This window comes from Protomyctophum bolini (genome assembly GCF_963924005.1).
Source record: "Protomyctophum bolini genome assembly, chromosome: 21".
NCBI classification, from domain to species: domain Eukaryota; kingdom Metazoa; phylum Chordata; class Actinopteri; order Myctophiformes; family Myctophidae; genus Protomyctophum; species Protomyctophum bolini.
The window spans coordinates 11,440,794-11,458,522 of record NC_137882.1 but is presented as its reverse complement, the minus strand read 5'-3'; the positions used below and the strand labels follow the sequence as shown (position 1 = coordinate 11,458,522).

At 43.0% G+C, this 17,729-nt stretch overlaps 1 protein-coding gene across 2 annotated transcripts in view; it reads right to left on the bottom strand.

The window, feature by feature from the left end:
- dok6 (docking protein 6) overlaps positions 1-17,729 on the bottom strand; it is a 75,844-nt gene that overhangs the window by 45,541 nt on the left and 12,574 nt on the right. The window lies entirely within an intron of this gene.

Sequence of the window (17,729 nt, the reverse complement as noted above, 5' to 3'; positions counted from 1 at the left end):
GAGTGATGCACATCTATCTAGAACAGTGGCGTTTCTAGCCATTCAGGCACCCTAGGCACGATGACGAGAACTGTCTTGCTTGTGTGGCGACTGAGTGGGCAGCCCTTAGCTTTTGTTCAGATGCAGGAAAGCTAGCTAGGGAAGGAGTAGCAGGACCACTTTGGCACTTTCTTTATTTTTTTCAAATGATTTATCCCACCATTTTGTAACCCATTTTTCACCCGTTGCCAATTTCCTATACTGTAATTACTAATTAGTACTAATCGTGACGTTGAAGACCCCTGTACGCGTTATGACTCACAGGCTGCTGCCCGATCTGATGAGTCAACCCTGGCAAAGCTCAAATGTGTGTGTGGATGTTACAGTCAGAGCAGAGAGATTAGTGATCACACATCACAGGCCAATAGAAAAACATTCATCCCCACCTAACCTCAAATTAACAAACCCAGACATATTAAAACAAACTAACAGACAAGAAGCATCAACTCCAAGTTCCCCTCTAAATAAAAACAGTGTTACTAATTATACTAATTAAAGCTCTGTTCCATTCTGGTGAAACAGAATCCGGGTTCTGATAGTGTGCATCTTGGCTCTCAAGAAACACTGTACTACAAAGTCCTGGTTCCTTGAGGGCGTTCCAAAATCCAAATGGACCCTTATGGGTGTTCAACTCAAGGGTCCGTTTAGTTCCATATGTACACTCTTGAGTAATGGTGGTCCTGGAAATTTAATTTTTTGATAAACACTGTGCTATAAATGGAACAGAGCCTTCATTAGAATCATTGGTAACACTGCAATGTGTAAATTAACTGGGGTATTGCCTATCACACACTGAAGCAAAATACCATGCTGATTGAATTATATGCTTCAAAACAAACAATGCTTAAAACGGAACCCGCTGAAGGGCATCATTTTTGTGTCGGTACGTGTCAAATGTACCATTTTTTACACTTGGGAGTGGAGATTAAAACAAACACATTTCATGGATCAAATACCCTCTCTCTGCAAATTATTTTTATCCCTTTCACAACGTTCCACTCCATCTCATTATTAATCTGTTTGGATAACAAACTGAGCTGATTGTCACGGCAGCTGCTGCATTATCAGATTAGCAGCTCTCAGAGAAAAAGCTGTACTTTTGGTCAACCGTGTCTCCAAGTGTAATTACTACTGGTGAAAGAAGTTCTCAGATTTATTTTTACTTAAGTCAAAGTAGCGATACCGCGATGAAGAAATACTCATACTCATACTGTTACATGTAAAATAAAAATTACTTGAGTAAATGTACAGAGGTATTGGCAGTACCAAAGTTTGTCATGTCTTAGAAAATAGAAGATACATATATACAATGTATATATGTATATATACAAGCTCACAAAGTCACGATGTATCACATCATGTGATGTGTTGATAGAGGCTACTTTCGAATATGTTTGTAACAATCTAAATCTACAAAGTAACTTTGACTAAAGATTTCAAATAATAAAGTAAAGAGTAAAGAAAGTACCTAAAAAAAGTACAGCACTTGAGTAAATGTACTTAACTACATCCCACCACCGGTGATTACCTACAGTACTTATGTCCCTGGATGTGTACAGTTTGGGCAGTGATGCTGCCATATTTACACGTACAGACAGGTGCACACTGTAATATCCAGAGTGATTACCCCATATTTACACGTACAGACAGGTGCACACTGTGATATCCAGAGTGTTTACCCCATTACGCTTTAGCCTCGGTCCCAGGCTTACTTATCTGTGAAAAGAAAAGCCCGGTCACAACGTAAGGCAGAGAAGCATAAAGAAAGCCTGGTCACAACGTAAGGCAGAGAAGCATAAAGAAAAGCCCGGTCACAACGTAAGGCAGAGAAGCATAAAGAAAAGCCCGGTCACAAAGTAAGGCAGAGAAGCATAAAGAAAAGCCCGGTCACAACGTAAGGCAGAGAAGCATAAAGAAAGCCTGGTCACAACGTAAGGCAGAGAAGCATAAAGAAAAGCCCGGTCACAACGTAAGGCAGAGAAGCATAAAGAAAAGCCCGGTCACAACGTAAGGCAGAGAAGCATAAAGAAAAGCCCGGTCACAACGTAAGGCAGAGAAGCATAAAGAAAAGCCCGGTCACAAAGTAAGGCAGAGAAGCATAAAGAAAAGCCCGGTCACAATGTAAGGCAGAGAAGCATAAAGAAAAGCCCGGTCACAACGTAAGGCAGAGAAGCATAAAGAAAAGCTCGGTCACAACGTAAGGCAGAGAAGCATAAAGAAAAGCTCGGTCACAACGTAAGGCAGAGAAGCATAAAGAAAAGCTCGGTCACAACGTAAGGCAGAGAAGCATAAAGAAAAGCTCGGTCACAACGTAAGGCAGAGAAGCATAAAGAAAAGCTCGGTCACAACGTAAGGCAGAGAAGCATAAAGAAAAGCCCGCACACAACGTAAGGCAGAGAAGCATAAAGAAAAGCCCGCTCACAACGTAAGGCAGAGAAGCATAAAGAAAAGCCAGGTCACAACGTAAGGCAGAGAAGCATAAAGAAAAGCCAGGTCACAACGTAAGGCAGAGAAGCATAAAGAAGAGCCCGCTCACAACGTAAGGCAGAGAAGCTATCGGCGGACGTGTCCTCTGGAATACATCCGTCAGATGTATTTCCCCCGGATACGATATTTTCCCGACCAATCACAACACTTGTTTCATTCGCGGAGAATGTAAACTGATTTGTAAAGCATCAACGTCATTTCCTTGGCCGATACTTCTGCCTAAAACAAATGAAACGTGATGACGTTTCTAAACAATCCTGATATGGGATTAACATTATGTTGGTTCTAACGTGATTAACGGGATGACATTTAGAAAAAATGAACGTGATAACGTGACGACATGTTTCTACTGTACAAGCTCACAATGTGTTGTGAGCTTATGAAAATGTTTGTGTGTCATTTTACTGTGGTACTCGTAAGGATATTTTGATGCTGACAATGACTTTTACTTCTTTCACCACTTAGAATAACTTGCTTCAGAACCGACCAATCTAATGAATGGACCCGGCCAGAAATATACTTTTAATTGATTCTGTGTGTAGTTATTGTAATGTTCTGGCTAGATCCAATGAGAGAATTTGATGCCTAATTAGTTGGCACAGCTAATGTGTTTCACAAAGTCTGGGCATGTATACTGAAGATTTAGAACAAACGCCGGTGCAGAATTTAATTCCAACTTTTGTGTTTTGCAATCATTTCAATTTCCCTGATGAGTTGTGTTTCCCATGGCTTTGGGGTAAACACTTTCCTGATGAATGACACAAGCACACCGACGCAAACTTAACTCCACAAACTTCATGACGTCAAACCTGACTGTGAGCCCACTGCCAGCACAAACACACATGCACGTACAAATGCATGTACACACACACACGCACACACACACACACACACACACACACACACACACACACACACACACACACACACACACACACACACACACACACACACACACACACACACACACACACACAGGTCCTCACTTATCAAGCTTGCACAGACCGAAAAAGGGGCATACGCCGAGATCACCGTCACTTTCCGGATCTTCAATCTATCGTGACTTTGACTTGAGCGCATGGCCCGCTCAAATCTCAGGTCTTGTAGGCTTAGGGCCGGGCTACACTGGGGACGGAATAGGCTCCATAACGGTACGCTGCCACTACAACCAATGGAAACCCGGCTGCGGCCTGCAGAACATTTCTCATGAAACCGCTATGGACTTTCTCTTTTTACTTTTTCGTCTCCCCTTGGCCACCCCGCTCACACTTTGAGTACTTAGAAACTATAGTATATATTCCAGGTATTGTGTGTGTGTGTGTGTGTGTGTGTGTGTGTGTGTGTGTGTGTGTGTGTGTGTGTGTGTGTGTGTGTGTGTGTGTGTGTGTGTGTGTGTGTGTGTGTGTTGCACGATGCACAATATCTATGTAAAGCGCCTTGCATAAAGGTACTATATACCATTTACCACACAACACTCTCTCTCTCACTCACTCACTCACTCACACACATATAATAATAATCTAATAAACACACTTGATCACTCATCCACTCATACTCATCATGCAGGCTTCGCACCGTGGTAAACTCTATCATCTTTTATAAGTCCGCCTCCGGGGTGTCATCCATTAGAAAATGGCAGCCATCCATGATATGGTGCATGCTGCATGTTTTATGACTTCTCTGACACGTTTTACTGGAAGACCTCTGTGGTGAACCGCCACTCGTAATCACCCTAATATAACCGTTTTACAGCGTTTAAAAATTACCACACTCGCAAAACAGCAGCCGCCCCAACAAACATTAACAGCCAATATGGACATGTTTAGACAGAACAGTAGAGCAGTGGTTCTCAAAGAGGGGTCAGGGACCCCCAGGGGTCCTTGGGCTGGTTCCAGGGGGTCCCCAGCAAAAGTAGCCTAGTTGGCATACCTTAGCATCGCAATCATTTTAACCACTTTTATTTATCCATTTATACATTGGCCATTCAGAAATATCAGATCTACAAGCTTGTACAGTATCTCTGCTACATCTGCTATTTTTGAAAATATTGCTTTATTATTATTATTATTGGAATTGAAATTCTTTCTTTAATGTGGTTTAATAGCGGGATCCTTCTATTTCCTGGTGAAGACAGCTTCTATCAGTCTGCCTGATGTATGATTATCTCAGGCCACATTGTTTAGCGGAGGAGGCATGGATCTGTGATTAATTTGTTTACTCAGCTGGTGTACTTCATAAAAGGCCCAGCGAGCTGAACTTGGCACTTTGCAGTAATTGACTAGAGTGGATCCCCAGGTCCTTATCGGCCCGCCTTGATGGACCACTGTTGTAGTTAAGTGTTGACATTATAAACTCTGCAGAACCGCAGGACAGCGTTCTGATGCAGTGCTCCCCAAGCGGCATGCTACTGCTGAGGCACAGCGTTCTGATGCAGTGCTCCCCAAGCGGCATGCTACTGCTGAGGCACACTGGTTCTGATGCAGTGCTCCCCAAGCGGCGTGCTACAGCTGAGGCACAGCGTTCTGATGCAGTGCTCCCCAAGCGGCGTGCTACAGCTGAGGCACACTGGTTCTGATGCAGTGCTCCCCAAGCGGCGTGCTACAGCTGAGGCACACTGTGGTTCTGAATGCTTCAGAAATAGCGAAACAAATGTTTGAAAACCACAGGACACACAAAAGTGAAAAATGACTAAATAATAATAACTGCACAACATTGCACTTGTGGATTTCCTTTTTTTAAATTCCACTTCCACCTGAATGTCACAAGATGATGACAATAATGTGGTGTTGACACTTGACAGGGCACTCAACACTAAGAACAAAACGTAAGGTTGCCTTTAGTTCCCTTTTAGTGGCTTGAAACAAAAGTGACGCCGCCTGCCTGCCATTAAGTAATTATACTTGCACAAAAGCAAGCTCAGTGAGATAGCTGGTGCATAATAAGAACTATGGGTATGAATGAAGAGGGCTTAATTTTGCCTGTTCCACAGTTGTCAATGCATTGTGAGGGCTGTCCTATTCTCAGCACGCCGGTGGGGTCCTATTCACAGACTCTTACACTGATGTTAATTACATAGAAGTGAATAAGACTCTCTCTTGCTGCCGGCTTGGCGCTAGCTCATTTTGAGTGTTCTAGGGAGGGAGCGTTACCGGGCACCATGCAACACCACCTTTGCTTCTTCTGTGAAAAAAGGACAACGTAATTATGAAAGAGGACAGAGAATGAGTATAATTCTTGCTTTTAGCGTGTCCCCTGATTGGCGCTGTGTGAAAGCCCGTTCCACCTACATCCACCCTCCTCAATATACACCTCCGTGGTCAATTACTCCAAATGGGCACAACATAATTGCCTTCACTTCGGAGGTCAGGAATGGTCCAAGCATAATGCTATATTTCTCCGTCATTGTAGTCACCCTGACGCATGTAATGAATGGAAATCCACAAAGAGGTTTTCCATCCAGCCCCATAATAGCAGGGGGTTATACATTGGCAGGAACACCTACTGTACTGTATGAATTCGACGCAAAGACCTTTCATGGTTGCACCAAAAGAAAGCTGCACGTTGAGGCTCTAAATTGACCTATTCAGCACTACAGACTGCAACTGTGTGTGCGTGCGTGCGTGCGCAGGCATGCGGTCTATTCTCGCATCTATGGCATTTCATCCTAGCCTTTCCTTGCAAAAGGCCGCCAGCTGTGTGCATTTAATAATCTCTGTGCGATTGCAATCGTGATATGATTTTACAGTAACAGCCAACCAGCTACAGTATATTATGTAGTTAGTATGTACACATCATCATGCACCTCCCGGAGGTATGTGCGATAAGGCGGCAGTGAAAGTGATGCAGTGGAGAGAACATGTATATTGATGGTGATTTCTTGACCTGTGAAGAGTTCGCACAGGACGCCAACAATCGTCAATTTTGTACACCACCATTGTACAACAAAGGGTTAGGATTCTCAATAGAGACTCTGCAAGTCTCCTACCGGATACTCCGCCGGTCATTATTGGCTTAGGAATGCAAGGGGGGAAAAAAACATTTTTGTGTAAACTACTCCTTTCAGATGAATCGACTTAGTCGATTATAAAAACTATATTAGATTTTTTGGTGTCGATTCACTGATAATAAATGATTTGATTCAGAGTCATGTCTGAGAGGTCATTTTGACCATTTGTTTTAGATTTTGAAGTTTATTATCTTTCCCCATGAAGCTTTCAGAAGGTTCACCATCCATGATCCATCATCATCCATCACCATTCTATCATCTCAGAAATGTTTGACATCTGAAAATAATTCTAAATATTAATTTAAGCACATGCTACTTGTGTCTCATGCTAGACTTGCTAGCGTTAATGGATTTAATAATTGGTTTAAAATATATTTTCGGTTAATTGCCTAGCCCTAGTATGGAGGCTCCTTGGCAGGCACCTGGCACCAGAGTGCAAGCAGCGAGCTCATTAAATCCATAATACACACAAAATCACACACACAGATGCAGGCACACACACACACACACACCAGGCGGACAGTTCGTAGTCTCCTGGGAGCCAAAGTTTGGAGCCAAAGTTTGTTTAGGGGAGAGGCAAAATGCTTAATAGGATGCAGAAAAATTGCTAAAGTTTAGAGGAGATTTGTGTACATGAGGTCATTTCAAAGATGATGGGCAGATGATGGTAATAAAATATCGATGGGTTTATCCAGACCGTTGGTGATATTTTACGCGCCACTGAACACTTAAAATTTCAACACATAGACCTTGAAAGGCAACATTGTCAGAATACATCATCCTTAAATGTGCATGGAGAAGTCGGTGAGACCGAGAGAGAGAAGCCCTGTAGGAAAGCTTGTCGAGCCGTGGACCTCTGTGATGAGTCATCCTTGAAGCCTCAGTCATTTTCTGTAAAGAGGCCTCAAATACAAACCCCATACACTTTGCTGAACATTATGAAACCTTCTAGCGTTTATTGGGAATCTGTCGCAGCTGTCGATAAAATTGCCGTTATTACCCCGCAAGGCACATCACTCGCCGTTTGAATGAGACACGGAACTGTATGACGTGAAAATGATTTCCGATGACGGCTGGCTTCAGGTAAATGACTAATCAACAAAAGAAAGCAGGGCTCTGAGGCACTTGTTCCTGGTTGAAGTGCAATCACTCTACCACTGAAGCACATGTGGTTGAAACAGCATTCTATCCGTGCTTAAACGACAGGAACACCTAATCAAAACAAAGAAATCACCTGCTCTGTTCTCCCAGAGCGCAGCAGACTCGGTGGCTAGGCTAGCTAGTTTCTTGGGACATCTGTGGTCGTAGTGGCTACATCTGTCATTAAAATAATTATGTTTTTTTTTTTAAGCGATTATCTTAGTTTTAAGGGTAACTGTTGTATAATTGCATTATTACACTCGAGGGTGTTCTTTATCGTCATTAATGCACCTCTGCGTTGCGTTTCGGAACTTGCAGGCGTGCATTAATGACGATAAAGAACACCCTCGAGTGTAATATTGCTTAGGTACATTATTTCATACATTTTATATTTAACATGTAGGACAGTGAAATCCCCTTGCAAAAAAAGTATTAAGTAAATGTACTTGAATGATTCATACATCCTAATAACTGATTGAAAAGTGATTGCTGCTGCACTTACTGGCTAGACATGAGAGACACTTCAATCAAGGCGTCTCAAAAATCAATCAAGAATGAAGAATCAAGAGGGTTTATTTGTCACTCACTACCAGGCGGCAAGGTTCAGTCATGAAAATGCTGCAGTTCTCATCAATGGACTAGTTGCTGAAAACATTTCATCCTGTCAAAGACAATGGAAATGACTCGACGTTAAACTTGGTTTTATTACTTTAGTAAACCTTTTAATTTGTTTTCTTTATGTTGCAAACTGTTGCAGACTTTATGTTTTCAAATGGTAGTTTCAAATCTTCTTTCACGCAGCATATGTATTTTTGTAAATTATGCTCCCATTAATTTTGAAATAAATTATAAAGGTTCCGCGTCTACTGTTGCTACTGAGCAATTTATGAGAAAACTTTAAAAAGTTCAAATATGGAGATACAAGGTTTCGGCCTGACAGCAACGGTTCTCCTTTGCCTGGTTGCTTGGTTAACAGCAGCAACAGCAGCTGTGCAGCAACAGCACCTCCCAGTGTGTTTGTCCTTCCCGTCCGGCTCCCCATAAGGTCCAGTCCAGTGTTAGTTCCCCTGGTGATAATGAGGCCTGATGCACTATGACAGACCGGCCCGCGCAGCGCAATATCAGCTGCCGCTGCCGACAATCAATTGGAGCCGGAAGGGCGGCGCTTGGGCCCTGTGCCGCCGTGTCCGTCTTCATAATTTGATTTGTTATCCCGTCGGACAGTTGGTACAGCAATCACTCCCCACCACCACAAGTACGTCAGCCCTCCCCAAGGATTCACCATCCTATACATTTCCTACATTTCCATCCCAAATATGACGACTACACAGGTTTGAATTAATTGCCAGCGCACTCCCCCCACCAGCTGTCACCAACGACTCATACAACGCGCACCCCCACCCACCACCGATGTAATACCCCACCCCACCGTCCTTTTTCTTTTTTCCAACATCCCATAATTTTGTAATTCACCCCCCCGACTACAGCTGTTGGCGGGCCGGTGAGCCTGCCTGCCGCGCCCCAGTTAATCATAGATTACTTTATCTGGGCCATTCCAAATCCTCCTGTGTAATGCAGTGTGCTACCTCAGCGGCCGAGTAATCACTACACACACACACACACACACACACACACACACACACACACACACACACACACACACACACACACACACACACACACACACCTTATTTTCTTTTCACTCTCTGTCCTCACTTGATATTGTATGTCTCTTTATTCCTCTTCTTCCTCCCTCCCCCCCCCCCTTTCTCTCTTCTATAATGCCTGCTCTCCTCCCATTCCTCATCCCTCAGCGTCGCGGTAACACTCTTTTTCTCTATGCATGGCTGGACATTCTCATCAAACTTTCATGGGCCAAACGCAGTCCAGAAATGTAATATCACAGTATTAGTAACCCCATAGTTCATTGAGTAAAAGCTTTGGCTCTCGGTGGCATTACACATATAGTATACGTTATGCTTGACTGAAAACCGTGTACTGTACCCTGTCTCACAATGCGACACGAAAATATGAAGGACATAGTGGCTTCCAGCTGAGCCCCTCATCAAAGCAGAGGCGTTCTGCTTATTCAATATCACAGAAGGATATCATATCAGCGAGGACAGGTGATGTGAAAAAAGAAAATGACAGAGGGACTGAGGGAGAAATACATTAAAGGGAGAAAAAATGAAATGAGAGAGATGTGGTGTGTGTGTGTGGTGGGGGGGGGGGGGGTACAGGGTAGCATCACCAGGGAGAAGAGATGAAAGTTTGTTTGCAAGTTTGAAGAGTTGCGAAAGGATGGTGAGAGGGGGATGGTGGTGCGAGCAGCTGTTGACAAAGTGCAAGAGCGTTAGAATAGTCACACGCACAGTGCAGCGGGCTGGGCTGGCACACGAGCGAGGGCCAGAGCTAGCGACACAGCGCAGTTGGCTGCAGCACCTCCATTTAGGATTTCATGATAAATTACGCTTTTAAATAGGACTTGTAGTCAGGAGCACTGTGAATAGATTATAATGTTGAATGCAACAAAGCCTATCTCGGACTTGTGTTCAAAGGAAATCACCAGCCACCCTCCACCCCACCCTGCCCCCAATTTCAAACAGTACTTCAAACCACACTCCCAATAGCCCCAGCAATAGCCGCTTTCGCCAAAAAACCTCTTCGAAACTCCACAACAATTCTCATGCAAATAGCATTGTCGGGCACAAGCAAAGCTTTTTTCTCCTCTTATTACTGTGGCGGACCTGGGAAAATGTTTGACCCGTGTTGGGCAGTACAGCCTGGAGCAGGGGAACATTAGTTAAAATGTCAAGCTCAGTGTGGACCCAACCATCACAGCCTAGCGGAGCATACTTAAACGCCGGACGAAAATAGCGGCCAAATTATTCTGAAGGAGATGTAGGTCAATATTGAAGGTTTTTCCTCTCAGGTGTGCAGAGGAATAGAACAGGGGTGAGAATATTCTTTTCACTGGTGGAAACAGCCCTGCATATTGCTCAGAGACTAACCTACTGTTTCGCCATGCAGCCTCTACCCTGGAGCATTGGGCCTTAGACGGCCCACGCTGTCACAAAAGGCATGATTGATAGCCAAGTTGTTTCATTCAAAGGCAGTGTTATAGCGCAATGGCTAGGCTATACACAATATTGTGTTGTTGAGGACGGTGCCGAGGGAAAAGGGTTATTATTGCCCACAATCGTAATCACATCAGCTTTCTTTCGTTGTGTTTCACACATTTTTTGCTGCCGGTGTTGTGGTGAGCTGAAGTTCTTCATCACGTGTAAATCACATATGTTCCAGCTACCATTTACCTCAACCTGGTCAGGCATATATACTGTATGATGCTTGCTTGCTCACTTGTCTCTGGACTCAGAGCAGGCATGTGCAAAACGCTTTCGCACAGGGGGAGATTTTGCTTTCAGTCATCATTATGACAATTGCCATCTCTTTAACCCATTCTGACCGGGCACCCATTTTGGTGTTGGCATCATGTTATGCTTTAGCTATTGAAAAATAGCAGATCTACAAGCTCATATCGCGCCACCGAGTGGCGCGATACGAGCTTGTAGGTCTGCTATTTTTTTTAAATTCGAAGAACGACTGACATTTTTAGAATCTGATCTCAGGTCAGAATGGGTTAATCAGACCAGTGTGTGTTCCAGTGGAAACCTCGTATGAATCTGATCTCAGGTCAGAATGGGTTAAACCATCCCTTATCCAAGCCTCTCTCTGTATTACAGCTTTAGTCAGCAATCCCCCTGTGCATGTGCACACGTACACACGGCACGCACACACACACTCGGAGGGGAAGAGCGAGAGCAATTTCCATTTAATCTATCTACAAGGCTGAAGTCACTGCGTTCACGGACAATAACACGCAGACAAAAAGGGATTTGACTATGCAAGAATACCCTTGCAGACAAGCCTATTCAGACCACCGTAGACACAGGCTGACAATACAGGGCCACATTATTTTCTTTAAGAGATTGGAATGAGATGACCGCCATTGTCGCATCTGCCTGGTAGGAAACTGAGCTACAGTATATGCGGGAAACAACCAGATTACCGTCTGAATACACAATAGTCTATTTTGGGTCCAACTGTAACATGATCGGCAAAGCCTTATTATTCAAAGTGTTTTGGTGTTAGCATCTCCCAGCAGCTCCCAGGTGAACCAAATAAGCATCTAGAGTGACTAACAGGCTGTTATAATGTGGAGACCAAAGTGCTTTCAGAGGATACTACTGATAACCTGAAAGGCAAGAGAAGAGCTTAGATTAACAGGATGAAAAGGGGGATCTGAGTGTGCCCATCTACAATAGAATACACCGTGACACAATTTCTCAGATAGACATGGTTAATTAGCATTAGCTGACTACTTAATTATCATATCAATATGTGCTGTGAAGTTGAAGACCACCATGTACGCACAGTTTGCATGTTGAGAGCAATATCGCCAAACAAAAGAGTGGTCTTTTTTGCTGTGTTTGATATTTGAATATCAAAGCTCCCTAAAAGCAGTAATCATCATGAATCGGTTCAGTTCTTCCCCCGGGGATTAATTTGTATAGAGGTGCTCGGTTTGAGGTACTTCTCCGATACATTATCTGTGGAGGGGTGAGTGCTGAGAGAGGGACAGCATGGGGATGGCTGTGTCTGGAAGTTCTCCCCAGTGCCACTCGCTCAACCAGCTGGAACCAACTTGATTCAGACACATTTAGGCTGCAAATCAAATGACACAATGGAGAGTGAGTGAGTGTGTGTGTGTGTGTGTGTGTGTGTGTGTGTGTGTGTGTGTGTGTGTGTGTGTGTGTGTGTGTGTGTGTGTGTGTGTGTGTGTGTGTGTGTGTGTGTGTGTGTGTGTGTGTGTGTGTGTGTGTGTGTGTGTGTGTGTGTGTGTGTGTGTGTGTGTGTGTGTGTGTGTGTGTGTGTGTGTGTGTGCGCAATGCTTGCAGGGGGTTATTGTACGGGCACTTGCTGTACATGTCAAAGAATGTGGAGCTCAATGCAGTTTGTCATATTGTTTTTGTCTCATTTCCCCACAAAGAACACACTCCCTTGGGATAAGTAGGTTGTGATTCGGTATCACTGTGTGTGTCTCAGCATGAAGTCATTGAGGAATGCAATTATCACTATGCCTAATAGAAGTTTCTCTAAAGAGCAGGAACATACAAGGCTAAACATTGGCTAACTCCTAGCCGAAATACAGTATACAAAACAGCCACATTACACTTTCTTCTGTAATGTGCATACATTTTAGTCTAAACTTTGTCCAATAATTGTTTGCCATTGTTTTATGACTGTTAAGAAGAGTGATCATTTTCTTCATGGGCCCAAAATTCTCTCAAAGTGTCAGGGCTGCTATTGTCTGCTCCATTTCCCTTGGCAGACCTTATCCAAAATCCATTACTTGTCTTGAACAATAATTCTTAGAGAAATATTAAAAGTTGTATGGGTTCATAGCGCAGATGGGTCGGTGGGTTGCCTAGATAGGGGGGACTCTGCCAGGCTGGGTGGTGTACCCAAGTAAGCTGCAGGTATTAAGGGGGGAAACTCTCATCGTTGTCCCTCAACAAGTCAACATGCCATCCCAATGTGGGGTTGATTGGACGCTGCAGTCGTGATATATGTAGTTCTTTTGACCCCCTATGGGTTAACTGGGGACAGGGAGGAACTCCTTATATGGTCAGCACCCTCTATAGTAGGGAGGATTATCACAACAAAACAAAAAAAAGTGATATTTGAATTAAGTGTAATCACTGAATATACCTTTAACTATTTTTGAATGGCATATTTTAGCATTTAAATGTAATTTAATCAAATCACATTTGAATCCTTTTCAAATCATGAAATTGGTTCTGACAGGACAGGTGCCACTTGGTGCCCAACTGCCACCCCTGTACTCACTGAGAGCTAGACTGTCACCCCCTTATACTACCAGTAAGACGCCCTGAGAGCGAGAAGCGACCAGACGGCAGACTGCTGGGCGAGCACTGGCGCTTTGCTTTGGCATGGGGGGGGGGGGTCAGATCAACATATGGAATGAATTCTGTACTGGCCATATACTGTAAAGAGTGTGTCTTGAGTGTACAGGGTTTAATGAGGTCAGATCAACATATGGAATGTCAAAACAGGAAGGAGGACACCAAAGGTAGCATATCTAATATATGGGCCATTTCAGAGTTGGAAATTGTGTGAAATGTGTATGCTATTTTGGAAAGATATTTACCATATTCATGTTGCATCAGATCTAAGGGACACATATTATTATTTAGTAAAGGCACACTAAATTATTTATCACATTGTATTTTAATAATTTATTGGAATATCTTTCCTCTCCCAAAAGTTTCACTACCGAAACATAGACTTTACCTTAATAAAGTTAAATAAAGATACTCATTTTTATACTTTAAATTTATTCCCCCCTGTACATTCACTTCCTTGAACCCGTTTTGGAATAGTATTTTTGATGCCTTCTCAACCATTTGTCATATACCAATTGTGCCCAACCCGATAACTGCTATATTTGAGAGTTCGATCAAATATCATGCACCAATTACCTCTCCCCAAGCCAATTTCATAGCTTTTTCTTCACTCATAGCAAGGAGACTTATTCTCTGCAATTGGAAATCTGATAAACCTCCGACATTCACAAGTTGGGTCAAGGATGTTCTATCCTTTACACCGTTAGAAAAGCTCAGATACAACAGTTACAAAACACACACACACACACACACACACACACACACACACACACACACACACACACACACACACACAAGCCGAGTGTGCCTGCATAATATATGGAATACAGCTGTATTTGCTTGGCAAGCAGACAGATGAAAGGTAATGGCAAGGTAATTCATTATACTGTAAACCCTGAACCACATAAAAATGTCAAAGAAATCAGCCTGTTTTTACTATTATGCTACAGATCTGATACCGCAACACAAACTGCGGTACGGAACCGCTTTGATCCAATTCCTCTGGATCACAAAGCCGCCAAATTGAATTTTTGGAAGCTTTTGAGCGGGATAACAGACCGTTGTTGCAATTAGCCTAGTGCACAGTCTGCACACACTCAGCCACACACTGAACACACTGATGGTAACAACACACTCATCTCAAAGGAGTTGGGGTGCCTCTGTTTCCCAGTCCTCATGCAGCATAACAGATATATGGGACAGAGCAACACATTCATGCACAAAGGATACTGAGCTGACCGACATTTTTGTCTTTGTGCACACATTCATGCATGCATAGTTGCATACTGTATATATCTATATGGTAACATACAGAACAAACACACACGCAGGCACGCAGGCACGCACACACACGCGCACACAGCCACACACACGCGCACGCGCACATGCGCACACACACTTTGTATTACTATACTTGTGAGGAGTGGGCACATGAAACATTGTGTGACAGCATAGAAAGAAGCGCACATCAGCTATTTTTCGGTGCTTGACATCGCCACACAACTAAAACTCTTACCCTAAACCTAACCTCTAATCCTCCTAACCCCAACCTGAATATTCATCTAATTGTAAAGTATCTAAATATGACCATTTGTCTTGTGAGGACAATGAATTTTTACAATGTATATTTCAAAAATTCTACTATACTTGTTTGTGGGGACATTTTGGCCCTCACAAGTATACAGTATTACTATAATGCACGCACGCACGCACGCACGCACGCACGAATGAGAGAGGGAGAGCTTAGCTGCGGAGTTGAGCCCAGAGGGCCGGTCTACTGATTAATGAGAGGAGGGAGGCGAGGAGAGGAGGATAAAGCAGTAGTGTTAATGGAGCTATGATAGATTCCTCCAGGCTTGGAGTTTTATAGGTGAATCTCCAGTGTATCTGTACAATATAAAAAATACCACACAGAGGATCATAAAAAACCCAAACCATGGCATGTTGAAGGTGAAATATGCGGACAGGTGGTCTTGGGTATGCAATGAAGTACGTTCAGACCCCCCCCCCATACAAAAAAAATACAAAATCTTACATAATAAAGGCAGTGGATTTTGGTTGCGGGTTAACAGAGTTTAAATGTATGTTGCAAACTCGCAATTGATTGTTTACTGAAAACACATTGGGAATGGTTGTATCATCAGCAATGGCCTTCAAATTACATCACAATTGAATCACAACACAGTTCTTCTCTGTCCTTCCAATAACCCAGAGCCATAGAGTAAGACAGAGTTACGCAAACTCCATTCACTTCATGGGGCCAGTCCAATGGCGGCTCTTCTGCATAGACTTCTATTGGAATGGGGAGAACCGGAAGTTTACGGAATGCATTGGAGTCTACTAAATTATGAAAGTAACTAGTTAGTTACTAGTTACTAGTTTACTTTTAAAATAATAATGATAAAAAACAATTTAAACCAACACTTTTACAGGGCAGAGCTGGCAGACTTTAGGCAACTATAATTTTCTATTCAATTACTGGTAGCATTACCATCGAATTAAGCTCACTTGTACTGTATTTGAAAGCTCAATGATTCCATTGAGTCAACAGGCTCCAGGTTTACTTTCTCTCTTTGTAACTTCACTTAGGGCATCGGTTCTTTGCTGCAAAAGAGTATTGCTCATGTTCACAAATATTGATCGAGCCGTCTAAAGATCATAGCAATGATTTCAAGAGCCAGCTACAGGGCGGCACATTATTTATTCATGAAGAACAAATTGGAAGAAAGTATTTACCTGTAGGCCTCTCCCCCACAGTGTTCTCCAGCATTTTGTTTGCCTTCCACTGAACTTAAAGGACCACTTTTCAACATATCTTCATATACTGTAATAGGTCCTCAGACTCCTCACTAATAATCATGATGTAGGCAGGGGCTTGGCCGTGGAGTGCTTTGTGGGTGAAAGTGAGGATTTTGAAATGTATTCTATATTGTACTGGGAGCCAATGCAGTGAGGCTAGAATGGGTGTGATGTGACATGACTTTTTTGACCTGGTGAGTAATCTGGCAGCAGCATTGTGGACCAGTTGCAGTTTGTCAATGGATGTTTTGTTGAGACAGGTGAAAAGTGAATTACAGTAGTCTAACCTGGAAGATATAAATGCGTGTACGGACAGTTCTAGCTCAGAGTGGGAGATGATGGACCGGAGTTTTGCAATATTTCTGAGGTGAAAGAAAGAAAGAAGTGAATATATCACTGTCGTATGTTGGAATGCCTGGGGAAATGGATCTGAATCTGGACACACGTCCGATGATAAGTAGGATACAGATGCGTTCATATGATGATATGTCATCAATAATTAATATGAAATGATTCGCGGGACATTTGGAGATGCCGAGTCATGATGTGATCAATACACAGTAGCCTACAGTAGCCTCTTAGAAATTAATACCACAACAAAATAGCACATATATGCCCAATGAGGCAGCCTGTAGCCCTCCCCTTTGGAGAGTTGGAGAGCATGGCTTAAAGATGGAGTGCCGGGATTTTTTTCCACCCTAAGACATGATCATCAGGTCTTATTGTTATATATATTCAAAAAAGTGTACAGTATTTGTTAAAATGTTGTTTTTATGTGGGCATGCCCACCAGTTCATTAAGTATGCCTGGTTTGCCTGGTGAGTGGTGATGGGTGGTGATCCACCTGAACTGAAGCCGCACCCACAGCTGTAGTTGTATGATAAAGGGGGAGGGGTTATGGGAGGGGCTGATAGTGTGATGTCACGATATTACTGTTTATTTCATTGGCCCGTTTGACTGTCAAGAGTTCAGCCTCCAGGAAGAAATACAAAGTTAATACATTGCACATAAAAAGGACTCCAGGGTGTCTAATGAAGTACTGTCACCTTATAGACACATGAAAAACTGGAAAAATACAAACATTTTGGCACTCCATCTTTAAAACTTTGGCTGAGTTGGCTGCGTGGGTATATAATTGTCCTTGAAGTCACTCAACAAGCTTTGAACTGAGCAGATTGGAACTTCTATTCCAGAGATAATGGCCAATTTATAAACTTGGGGCACATACATATTTTATTTGAAGTTTGGGACTATTAATTGATTCAGCATGA